Source organism: Corvus hawaiiensis, chromosome 5 (assembly GCF_020740725.1).
Source record: "Corvus hawaiiensis isolate bCorHaw1 chromosome 5, bCorHaw1.pri.cur, whole genome shotgun sequence".
Classification (NCBI taxonomy): Eukaryota; Metazoa; Chordata; class Aves; order Passeriformes; family Corvidae; genus Corvus; species Corvus hawaiiensis.
In genome coordinates this window covers 5,210,276-5,223,459 of record NC_063217.1, presented here as the reverse complement: position 1 = coordinate 5,223,459, position 13,184 = coordinate 5,210,276, and the positions used below count along the sequence as shown (strand labels likewise).

The window sequence follows — 13,184 nt, the reverse complement described above, 5'->3', positions numbered from 1 at the left end:
TAGCATTTTGGAAAGTCAAGTGCAACTTGGCATTTTCACTTGTTAAGTTTCAACAGAATCTCATTTCATTCTCTAAATCCATAGACCATGTCACTTTAATATTTTTCTGACCCTTCTCTCTCTTCTCCCGTTGAATATACACATATATTTTGTCTCTAAAGAAAGGAATCATGTCCTCTGCATTTGTAAAGTAGAATTTATAGTTTCTATCTTTTAAAATAAGAAAGTCTGATTACGAACAACAAAGTCTATTCATTACTCTTTAAAATCTGAGACACATAAATCCCTGCAAAAATGTATGAGGGTAAAGGCCACATCCAAAAAGTCTGAAGTAATAGTTTCTTTTTCCCTATAGGCACCTATAAAATCTATTGCTATAGATTTCAATAAAAAGACTTTAGGTAGCAGATCTTGTACCAAGCCCTGTGAGATTCCTTCAGCACACAGGTCCATTCTTATAAAAATGAACAAACAGGAAGGACAAAAAGCATGATTGGAAACTGATTCCAAGCTGATTTATGTACATATTTTCTATCCCAGTGAAAGATGGAGAAATGGATGCTTTTAAGAAAGCCACTCTCACAGTGGATATGTTTAGAGGGCAACTGAGGGTATGTCTGCAGATCACTGAGGGTGTGATGGGGTTTCTCCACCACAGAAATGGGGCTTTTCTGCTTGCTCTCAGGAAGAAGAGTCATTAGATACATCAGAGGCAGTCACTGTGATTGGCTTGTTGTAGCATTGATTGGAGGATCCTGAGAGAAAATTGCACACATTTTTGCTATTCATCGTATAACGTTTATAAGCAGGTCCATAAAACACGGTAAGTAACTGGAGAAAACAAGGCATTTAAATATTCCATGTTAACTAAAAAATAAACCAAAAAACCCCCTGGAAAGATAGTTTCAAGAACAGGATAAGTGAGGGCACGCTAACCAGGAAAACAAAAGAAGCCCAGATGTCTGGCTGCACCCTGTGATTCAGGCAGCTTCACACACACAAAAAGTAGGAGAGAGTGAGCTCCTCACCCAAGGGAGCTACTCCTGGGCTAGCTGTCAGGTGTGCAGGTGGAGGTAAAGAAGGAGAGAGGGGACTCCTCCTAAGTTCTACTGAAGGTTTATTGATGTGAAGGGACTGGGGACAAACCCAAAAATATCTGTGGGTCCAGGGATTTTATACTGAAGGATGGAAAGGCAGGGATAAGGGATACAGCCAATGGGACAAAGGGAAGGAGGCGGGGTTGAAGCCAAAGGAACCAATGGGAACAACACATAGGGGGGAACAAGGGAAGTAGCCAATGGGATGTCGAGGAGTACAGAACTTTCTAGAACTAATACATAGTTAACTGAGGGAAATGAATATTTACAACTTCATACATAAAACAGGGAGGGGAAAACATTAACCAATCATCTTGAAATACACAAATCACTAAACTGGGGGGATGATGGGTTCTCACCCTAACCACGAGTGTATTGTTAAACATTGGTGCCTTACCACTGGAGGTTGGTTTCTGTTGTGTCTTCGGGGGTCAGGGTGGTCACAGCCACTTGGACCGCTACAGAAGAGAATAGAAATATATTCACATTATCAGCTGTGGTAAAAGGAGGATAGAGAGACATCACCAAAATATAATGTTCAGCTTAGTTGCAACACTTCTTCTTTAAGAGTTCATGATCTGAAAACCACAAGTTCAAAAGGTGTCCCCAAGATTTAAGAATTGGTGGGTCTCGTTTTTACATGACTTGGAAGACATCTAAAGGAAAGGAAGAGCTTTATCAGTCAGATGCATCCTATCTCTCATCTTTTCTATTGTAGTCTTGGATATAAGTACAAGAACCCTTTAGAAAAAAGAAGGTTTTCTGCCCTTCTCACCTCTTCTTTCTTCAAAGAGTTGTGTAGATCTTAAAATATGAATAAAAACCCATGGGGCCAATTTTTCAAAATGAAGAGGCTGACTTCCACCTCTTGACTTTGCTAAGTCAGAGTTCAACAAGACTCCTCTGAGTACAAGAGAACCCTGAGCTCACCTGTGGATCACGAGCATTGCGGTGGCCAGACGCCTGTGCTCAGAGAGTGCCTTCCAAGAGGTGCTTTGTTCTGGGGCTCACAAGAAGTCAAACGCCTACCTGGTTTAATGCTTCAGAATAGTTAGTGCCAACTGAGGAGCCATGTCTTGCACTGGCTGATCTGTGCAATAGTCTTTCCCTTTTCTGGAAATTTGATTTGTGTATGAGTAAATCTCATTAATGCCACTGACTTTTGACACCAGGACTTGAGCATAGTATATTTCTTCTTCACCATCACTTATAGTGAGATTAAGCCCATATTCCACCACAGTGATACCTCCTGGACAGTTTGTACACTTAAAATTGGCCCCTTGAGCCAGACCTCTGCCATATTGCCATTGCACAAAACATGTCAGCCAAATTCATTTATCATTATTCAGTTGAACTGTGGTTTTAACCAGATACTGATTTTGTAATACTGCAGATTTCTATCAAATGTGAGAAGTTGATAAGTTTAATAGAAATTGAGGTTAGTCTTAGGCTCCCATCTGCTCAAAAAGTAAGAGACTGTTTTTCTTGTACACCTGCATTAAGATTGAGAATTTGGAACTCAATTTCCCAAATAGGAACATGAAAGAGAACTGTGAAATTTTACTAGATTTCTAGAGTCTTTAAATTAAACTTTTGGCTTGAATGGAAGAGCAATGTTCTTAAGGTGCTTGGATGCAAACATCTTTTCCAGTATTGTTTATTACTGTCTGCAGGTATGTAATGACTTGCAAATGATGGTAATTTTTAAGATGTTATTAAACCCAGAATTCCTTCCTCTAGGTCCTAACCCTCTGCCACAGAAAAGTCAGTAATGGTTTATCTGGGAAACATGAGTAATCTCCTATTACCGCAGGCCTGGTTCCTACGGTATATCACCGTGTCCCGCAGCTATAGGGAGGAGGAGGAGAAGAAGATCCAGCAGGCAGGAATTGTGCAGCAAGATTGATTTATTTATTTATTTTACAAACTCTTTTATAGACTTTTTTCTTTATAGTCTAATTGGACAAAGGACCAGCCACCCCTTGGGGGTGACTGGCTAAAATCCTAAAACATCCATTGTCAAAATATTTTTCTACTGTACCATAAACAAGACTTTCCAAGGTTGCAGGTGGCTTGGTTGTTTACATTCCCTGCTACCTCTTCTGTGAGAGAGAAAAATCTCTCACGGCCTTAGAAAATAACAAGAAAATCCTCGCTAACAGCATTTTTGTACCTACAATCTCCTGCTTGAATATTAATCATTCATAATTAGATTTTTTGCATTCATCAGAATTCTATATAATTTGAGGGCAATCACAACCCCTGCTTCCCAAACAACATATGCACAAATATTCAAGTCCAAGTCATCCAAATCTCTCTGCTTTTGAAACATGTGTAAGGTTTTTCCCCATCCTGCTTTATAGTGTTTATTATTATTAAACAATATTATAATACAAATTATCCCATATGAAGTATTATACATTTTATAGGCATAATTATATACGTATAAGTACTTTATATGCATTTTATGTATTATGAAATAGTTGCCAAAATAATAAATGCTGCATTCTTCATGATTAGAAGTTTTCCATTCCTCTCTCAGTGTAGTTCAACCTTAATATTTATAGAAGATCTGAAAGACCTGAAGACAACTTCTGCTCTCTCAGTAATCCACAGATAGTTGTAGGTTATTTACCACCAGCTGTTGCTGACAAAGGTTTATTTATCCTTTAATACCACATAAATCCTAATCTCTTACTATAAATTCTGTTAAGGAAAGAGACAGTTAACAACATGTGACTTATCAGGAATAGAAATGAGTGACAGTGGAGTATTGATCAGGAATTTAGACACTTACACTCCATTATCTGTGAAAATGGTACTTGGCCATCTTGGTTGATGAAAAACTTGAAACCTACAGCTTCCTGGAATTCTTTAAAAATACAGGTTTTCACTAAATATGAAAATACAGCATCAAATGCTTATAGTTCTCTAATTACTTATTTATGCCTGGGCTTCTCTATGACAAAGCAGAATGCACACTCTCCCATTCCAATATATTCTGAATTTAATTGAAATCAGCTGAGGTATTATTGGGGTAAGCATAAAATAGCTGAATCTCAGTTATGGAGGTAGATTTGGGCTGTGAAAAAGCAAATCCCTGTTTACAAATCCCTTTAACCTGTGATTTCTGAGAGTATTAAGAAATTTAGTTTGAAAGCTGGCATGGACCACTGAAAGTCATTCAAAAGAAAGAGAATTTGAAAGGCTCCAAAATCTGATTTTGCAGTTCTGATCACATCAGTATTTCAACAGGCTTCTCAAAGATTACAAAAAAAAGTCATTATGAGAGACAACTATTGGGTAGGCAAAATATCTGAGTAGAACTACGCAGGAATTAATTTTGTGTGAATTAGGGTAGCCAAATTTTGCTGGCATTTGCACTCTTGAGCGAATATAATTTAATACTGCCCATTCTCAGGGGACATGGAAATGATGACATCTGCGTTGTCTGCAAATGTAATACAACAAAGCTCATAAATTGATTATGTGTCACTGGAGTCATTAGAGACCATACTTCAGCTGAGGCAGAGCCACTGACTGTCCTAGTTCTTAATTTCTTAACTTTTTCTTCTAAAACTGTCCTTTTTTGTTAGATTTTTTTTTCCTTTTTCATTTGCCCAAAGAGATGATTCTTCCCATTCCAATGCAAGTCACCAGGTCAGATACTGTTCACACTGTGCTTTTTATTTCATCCAACAACTACTAAAAAAGAAAGAGTGTTTCTATTATTCACAACCTACTTTTTACCTGATCCAGTTCAGTTTCACTTAACGTAGCACTAGCAAGAACCTCATTCCTATATTAAAAGTAAAATATTTTTTGGTGGAGCAAATTTAGTGTAGGCATGTAAGTTTGTGGAGCTTCAGTGATGCAGGAAGCTTGATCCATTGTATCAGAGAGCTTGGCAGAGCACACCTCATTAGAAGGAAAACATACAGTCGTGAGGATTTGCCCTCATATAGAGTCTGCCATCTGAGAGCCTCAAGGCTAACCAACAATTTATGGTCTCTTCGTTCCAGGGGCTGGTTTGAGATTTCGGATCAGTTCTGAAATATGCCACAAATACTCCTAGCAAAAAATGTAGAGGAAAGTGGAGGGAGAGTATGCAAACGTGAGAATTTACTGCCTTTTTATCATCAGGTAAGAAAAGTCTCCTGATCAATACAGATAATTCAGTATAAACTCATTTAAAAAATGAACACAGGAAAATTAATTACCACAAGGTCTTTGCTTTTCCCCTGAAGCCTGTGGCATAAACTCAATTTACTTTCAGAGTGATTTAGGTCTTCCTTCAAATACATGGTAATAGTCACCATGTTGGGTTTTTTTGGGGATCACAGTCCACTGATGCTTCCTTATTATCCCAGAAAGTGCTCACTGGTGCCTATTATGAGCCAGGGTTAAAAGCTGGTGAATTATATAATCACAGATCAGTGCTTGAGCCCAAGTCCTCACACTGTTTTATGAGCAAGTATGGACACAGTCTATGTAATTTGGGTTAAATCCCCACAGATTTAATACACAGGGAGGTTTAACCACCTCAGTCACACCCAGATCCTTCCAAACTGCCTACATACCTTGCCAGGCAAGTTGCATAGCATGTGGACTTCCACTGTGATATTATTATTATTCATGCCTGTATATCCAGGCCAGCACCTCAGTCTCAGAGCTCTGTTGGGTTGCCTTCTGATTTTATTTGAAAATATTCACCTTTTGATGAGTTTCAGCGTAGGTGGTGTGAGACCTGTTCTAAGATTTTGCTCCTACTTGATCTGGAGTAAAACCCTGAACATTATCCCTGTTTTATGGCTGTTGACCTGACACTGTGGCAGCTGAAAGATTGTCAAAGGGTGGCCAAATGGCAAAGCAGGGCTGATCCAGATCTGCTGAGCCAAACACTTCTGCCTACAGCATCTATTCTCTTCTCAAATGATGCACCTCAGGCCTCAAGGGACAGATGAGGAAGAGGTGGGTGATAGGAGTTTTGTTCTGCCCACAAACCTTTTCCAAATGCAAAATGTAGGACTATGCAGAATGATATTTTAAAAACCTGATCCTACCACTCACAAGAACCTCACAAACAGGAGAAAGGAGATGAAACAATACAAATGAAGATTTGTAAAACTGCTATCTTTCTTGACTGCTAAATTAAATGTACATTATTTGGGTGCTTTCTTTGGACAGTTGATGCCTTTGCATGTCTTAAACTGCCAGACTGAAAGTGAGATTTTTGTTTAATTCCAAGGAACTGATTAAATGGGATGAGTTAAATACTTTGTTGGCTTGACTTCTTCATTACTCTTCTAATTAACGACTGGAATAATCTCCTTGTATTGTGGGTTTTGATGAGATAACTAATCACTTGATCACTCATGCTGGGTGGCTTTGTTTTCAAATTAACTACTGAGTATGCCTTGAGGGATGCAGCTAATTGTTCTCCTTTCCTCTTTTTGAAAATATTACATTTGAATCAAAATAATTGAAATTAAACTTTCATGTAAGAGAGTAAAAAGCTGAGTGCTCAGATTTCAAAAAGAATTTTTACGTTGGTGGATTTATACTTAAATTTTCAGTTGCTAAATGTGATTAAAGATACTCATTTTCATCCAAGAGCCTGAAATTAAGGTGGAAATCACAGTAAGTGTTGGAATATAGATCCTCTCTCACCACTCGCAGCTGCTGAGAATCTTTTCCATGAGCAGAATCACACACACAGATTTGCTTTCTCCCTATATCTTCACCTCTCTGTTCCTGTTTTATTTGTCCCACACGGTCTGCACTACCTAAAACCCTACAATATCTGTTGCAATAAAAGTGCAGGGGTGGAGAGAGAGAGAGAAAGGCTGATAATCCTTTGATATTCTATGATAAAATAGTCATGTACAACAACATCAAGTTATAAGCCATCAGTGAGGAATCCTTGAGGCGCTGTCCTCGGAGGAAGACAAAAGGCTAGATCATTTGTTAAGGTGTATTTTACTTCTAATTACTCTTGTCTCCTGAAAATCAAAAGTTTAATAGCTAGATGTGTACACACGTCGGACACCAAATTGTTCCAGCATCACAGTCAAGATAGTTTTACAATATGTCTTCAACTGGTATTCTTGCATAATTTCATTGCAGAGATTTCATTCAGAGATTTACTTATACTGATAAAGGTCATAAAGCCAAGGCTTTTTTTCCTTATATCATTTTTGTAGGCAATAGTATCTAGTAGTTAGTAAAATTCATTCAATTTCTTATTGTGCTTTCCTAATAAATTGTCTGTACTTTAATTTTTCTTCTTTAACCTCCTCAACCTCCTGAACAAAACCCATAAATTAATCAATATTTTAAAACATTCATAATGGAGTGGGATGTGGTGTTTTCTTTTTGAAGTACTATTGGACAGATTATTTGACACTAAGAAATGTCATTATTCAGATCATTGCATGAAAAGCATAAATGCTAGTCAGTGTATTAGGAAGAGTGCAGAGATTTGTATTGATTAAAAAGTTTTGAAACACTCAATTCAATCCTTTTTTTCTTTGAACATTTTGAGTTTTAGATTACACCTACAAAGGATTTTTTTTCTTTTGCTTTTAAGATGCATTCGTTTCAAAGACAAACACCCCATTTAATTTCATTTTATATATTGATTTATAATGGTGAGACACATCTGTTCTGCAACAGAGCATGCAGTATCACCAAGGAGATTTTTTCTGATGAGCTGTGGTGAGTTTTTGAAGAAAGTTTACCTGCAGCTGACGCAGAAATCCTCGAAGCTGTACTTAATTGCCATCTTCAGAAATCAAATAATTAGCACTTTAATACGGATTAAGGCAATTTACTTCCAAGTGTGAGATTTGAGTTGTCATCATTGTCACCATACATTGTTCAAGAGGTACCTATGAAGTCAATAAGAATACTACAACCTACACCAGCTGAGCTAATATTTTAGTGCAATGGAGAATTTATATGTCACTGACAATATGGAATTTTGGGTTGAAGCTAATCTGTAGCAAACCCTAAGGTTGTCATATCAAATCTTTCTGTTTATAAAATAGCACAGATGTGAATGAAACACTTTAATCAAAATTTTTTACTTGAATAAATTGAAAGTTGATGAAAATCTTGAAATCAACTTGAATTATTAATTTCTAAAAATGGTAAAAATGAAAGGGAAGAGAAAAGAATAAGATGATAGTTTGAGAGTTCAGAAAGTAAAGGGAAAGCAAGTAACTATTTTATACTTTTCAAAAGCAGAAGAAATTACATTTTCAATAGTAAAGAGAAATGAATTTTACTCATCATTGGTTTTACTCATAAATGACATTATAAATTTTTCCTCCATTTTTTTGTTGGTTTTTTTTCAGTAATTTGTTCCCCATCTTCTTCCTCAGCTGCTGGTGAACAGCCTCTCAACTGCAGTTCCTTATCTATTTGTGATCCATCAGGAGAAAAGAATAAAAAGTAATGAGACAAAGGAACACAAACACTTGCTTCTGCTTCCTCAGTAGCCCTTGTTTGGAAGTTTGGGTGGTGGTTAGACCAGGAGTTAGCTCTAGAAATGCAGAAGTCTTTCTGATCTTGAGGTGCCAGCCATGTCTGACTGGTGGAAAATATATAGATATATAATTTTTTAAACAAAATTTGGCTGGTCATTGTCCTAAGCAGCCTCAAAGCACTGTCTAGAAGGTATGGAGTGGGGAACACTCAAGTAGATCTGGGAGCAGCTGAGGAACTGGAGAAAAGCATTTTCTGGGGCACTGTCTGAGAGCCCTATCACAGATATCAGAGCTGGTGAATGTGTGTGTGTATACATATACATATATATATATATATATGTATCTATATATATCTCCATCCATCGTACCACCCCTTCTCCTCCACCCCCTAATATCTTCTGACCCTTGAATTTTCAAATTGAGTATTGGCTTGACTAACTCTTCAGGCATTTTCTCAAAACTCTCTTTCTGCCCATACGAAAAGCTGTCTCCACGGATCTTATAACTCATTCATGATTATCACTCTTATGATTGAGGTCTCTCATAATTATGGTTTCTTAGGTTAAGTTTATTTCACAGCCTGATATCCTTCTGACACTAATTGTTATAGATTGATAAGTAACTGAAAGATGAATCACTATTTCCAGCCCATCTGACCCATTTTTATGAGTCGCCCGTCCTGGTTTCCTGTCTGAGGCACTGATACAAGGAAAGGATTCCCTTCTTGACTATTTTTTCCTCTTCTGCATTTGAAACACCTTTGTTTCAGATGCAGATTCCTGGATGATGGTACTTTAAACACATGTATTTATTTTTTTCACCAGGTCTTACTGCCTACTTTATTCATATCAGGATCTCACAAAGTATTTTTTTCAAAAAGTAAATGTTTTTAAATGATGTATCACAGACAGTGGGTCAGGATGGAATTTAAAGAGGTCATTCATGCTGACTACACTCAGGCACAGAGAAAGGATTAATCATAAAAGTTCATGATGAACGTTTTTCTAAGTTGTTCTTAGAAACATAGAGTTACAAGTTGCAGAAATCCCTATAATGTTCTAATCCACTCCTTTTTCTGCAGAGAGAAGCTTTTCCTGCTGTGTAACCCAGACTGCTTTTGGTGCTGCATAAACTCCACTCTTTCTCACTTCCTTTACACAGAAGAATAAGTTCAATGTTACACCACAAATGTAGAGTTTTGTTATCACTCACCTAAATTGCACTGTTATAATCTGTGAGTTGAACCCCACTGCTTTTCTCTTGTTTTTCTAGATGAGTCATGATTTGCATCCCAGTGAGAGAAAAATTATACAAATCACATAACCAGCAAGAAATAAAAATGAGAAAAAGATGGATGAAAGGAGAATCAAATCTACAGATTTATGAACTTAATAATGCAATTTACATAATGTCTTTACCTCTGTGTTTTATTATTGTTTTATTTATCTTTTTGTTCTTCAGTTAATCTCATATTCATTTGTCCCGTAGATGAATTCTGGATTATTAAAATATGAATTGGATCAGGGGACACACTGTCTGATTAAAATAATATCCAGTTACTTCATGCTGATATACACCGAGGCTAAAATCTGAATATTGGAGCATTATCAATCTACAGCATGTTTTAACAGCATAGCCTGAAACTACTAATTGTATTCCAGGAATTAAGGGTGGGTTTTTTTCACTAAATGAGAACAGAAAATAATGAAGTGAATGATTAAGCAAGCAGAGGTTCTCCCAGGCTGTATCTTAATGTATCACTGGAGACCATTGTGGACTTCTGTTCATAAGGACAGCCTATTAAAAATGACATATACGGGAGAAAACAGAACTTTTGAGACAATTGAGGCTGATTAATGTCTAAAATATTTATTTTAAAAGTTGCTTAAAGAACAGATAAGAGAGATAACCTTTATTGCTACTGCAGCAAAATTTGTGTTAGATTGTGATTAGAATGCTATGAACTATATTTTTATTAACGTGCTAAAATTAGTGCATCATTCATTTCCTCAATGTAATAAATAAAAATGATTCAACAGTTACATGATGAACATACTTTATTCCTCATCCAGTACCATTACACTTGGTCATGGGGAATCTGCTGGAATCAAGTTATACCAGAAAGACTTATTTTTTTAAATATTTTATGCAATCCAAATAGATTTCAATTCACTTCAAAGTGCTGATTTCAGAACTGCAGAGAGTATTAAAAGAAGTGTATCTGCTTTATAAGAGCTCATCTATTTGCTTCTTTGAATCACAAGCCACATCAGCATTTGAATTCTAAATAAAGATTGGCCAAGGCCATCCAGAGCTCAAATAGTGAACCTCAGGAGATCCAAGAAAATGTGTTCTTATGCAAGTTTTGGTCTGTAATAAATGCAGCTCTTCATCTCTCCTCACTCTAGATATATAAACAATCATGTTGCATTATATACAGTATGTTAAAACATTTACATTTGGGAGGATGATGTTATTTCCCAAAGTTGTAGGTGTTTGATATAACTACAGAGTACCTTCTAAAGATGGAGAAATTACAATGGAAATTAGAAATCAGTGAAGAAGGAATAATCTGATCAAACAGAGATGTGCATTTCCGGCAGTTTGAGTTAGTCACAGATCCTTCCCTGCTTGCTTCAATATCTTATCAATATAAAGTGAATTCACCTCAGAAAGGCTTGGTCGAAGTTTCACGATACAGGGACACATAGAAACACAGAACAGGAGCAGAGAAGGATCCAGAACACATTCACTTACACAAAATGAGCACAAAATGAGTCCAGTATTAGATATGCCACAGGGATGTGTAAAAGTTTGTGATGAGATATCAAGGGAGAACTGAAAGCACAATATGTAGATGTGACAGTGAAGAAGTTAGAAAATTCTGACAGACCTATACTGACCATGATATCCTGTTCTGGATAACAGTATAGCCTCATTCAGCTTAAAAAATATATATAGTGAAAGCAAATCTCCTTTGTCAACTCCTTGTTTTTTATTAATTAAAATATTACTGAATTGTTAACAAAGTTTTTTCAGAAAGGGGGAAATGGGAAATTACATCATTGGTGAGGTATGCAGCTTTATGCCTTCCAAAACACACAAAATTACAAAATTGTGAAATTGTGAAAATATTTAAAAGGAATTCTGTATCCTTGTCTTCTCCAAGGGAATGGTGAAAATTATATTTCTCGTTCGGAAGCAGTCAGGAATTAATTTCTGTAGTGTCCAGAGTCCTAAACCCTCAGACACACCAGGAAGTGCATTCCAGGATAATTATAGAAATCACTGTGCTGCTCCTTGATTTGTAAAAGCCATTGCACAATGACCCATTATCACACAGACTTGTGTACCCAGGCTCTTATGTGATACTGCTTAATTTATCCAATATGTAGGTCACTCAGCTGGGTGAATATTTCTCCTTTTGAGATCAGGTACATGAACTAGAATTGGAGGGAAAAGAGAAGAAGAAAGAAAAATAAGGCATAAAGATCAAACCTTATGAAACCTTTAAGCACAGGTAGAACAAAAAGCTAAAGTGCTAGGAGAAATCTCTATTCCCAGTGTATACTTTCCACTCTTTAAAGAATGCAGGTGTTCTGGGGACAAAGGAGTGATACACAAGCAGTTTGTACAAGTAGTTCTCATGGTTCCCTTGGAATGCTTCCAAAGTGCTGGTCCATGCTTGGCAAATCCAGTGTGAACATCAGCACCAAAACATTCTTCCCATGCCACAGCTGTTGAGACAGGACATTAATCCTGGTGTTTCTCTTAAAGCCACAATTTGTTTAGGTGAGGTGGATAATGGTCCAAGAAGGGTGTGATAACTCCATGGTGTCTCAAGTTCATCAACACTGTGTTCCAAAGATCTCATTCAGGCTATGAACAGGAGGATCTCATATCTCACCTGTATCTCCCACAGACAGGTCTTGTTTTGTCCTTAGCTGGACACGCAAGCCTGAAAATCAGGATTTGCAAACCCAGGCGATTTTGTTCTATGTTAATGTCATATGTTCCTTAAATTAAGGATCCTTGGGGCCAGGAAAATTGTGAACTGAATGCTTAGTTAGTAAACAAAGACAGTATAGATATGGCCTGATTCTTCTTTAATTAAATTCAATGTAGAGGGTCCCATTAAGTCTAAATAATATGGATTTAGAATTTCATGAATAATATGCATATTATTTCTGTTTTGAAGGGAACATAGGGAATAACGGATGATAAAATAAATGCACTTTTCCAAAACCTTTTTATTGTTATGACTTCCTGACTCAATTAAGATTTTAATTATAGACTTAATGTTGCAAGTTTTCTTTTGTAATGTAATTAAAAAATAGATTGCTACTGTTGAAGACAGGTTAGATACAGTGTCATTAATTCAAAATTATACATTGGAAAGCAATCTGTTGCCATTTTATTAACCTATCATGCATCTAGATGTGTTAAAGTGTTTTGCTGGCATTTCAAACACCATTTGAATACCAATAAGAAAGTAGCTAAACTGTGCTAATTGACACTTTGGAAGTGGGTTGGTTAGTAACTTGTAGCTCCTTTGAAATATCTCAGTTAAAGCCTAATCATCTTTTTCAAGTAGATT

The 13,184-nt window shown here is 36.6% G+C and overlaps 1 long non-coding RNA gene across 1 annotated transcript in view; it reads right to left on the bottom strand.

The window, feature by feature from the left end:
- LOC125326393 overlaps positions 1 to 13,184 on the bottom strand; it is a 54,376-nt gene that overhangs the window by 27,455 nt on the left and 13,737 nt on the right. Inside the window, exon 3 of the long non-coding RNA XR_007203797.1 lies at positions 1,495 to 1,555. This is a non-coding gene — a long non-coding RNA (uncharacterized LOC125326393). The remainder of the gene's footprint in view (positions 1 to 1,494; positions 1,556 to 13,184) is intronic.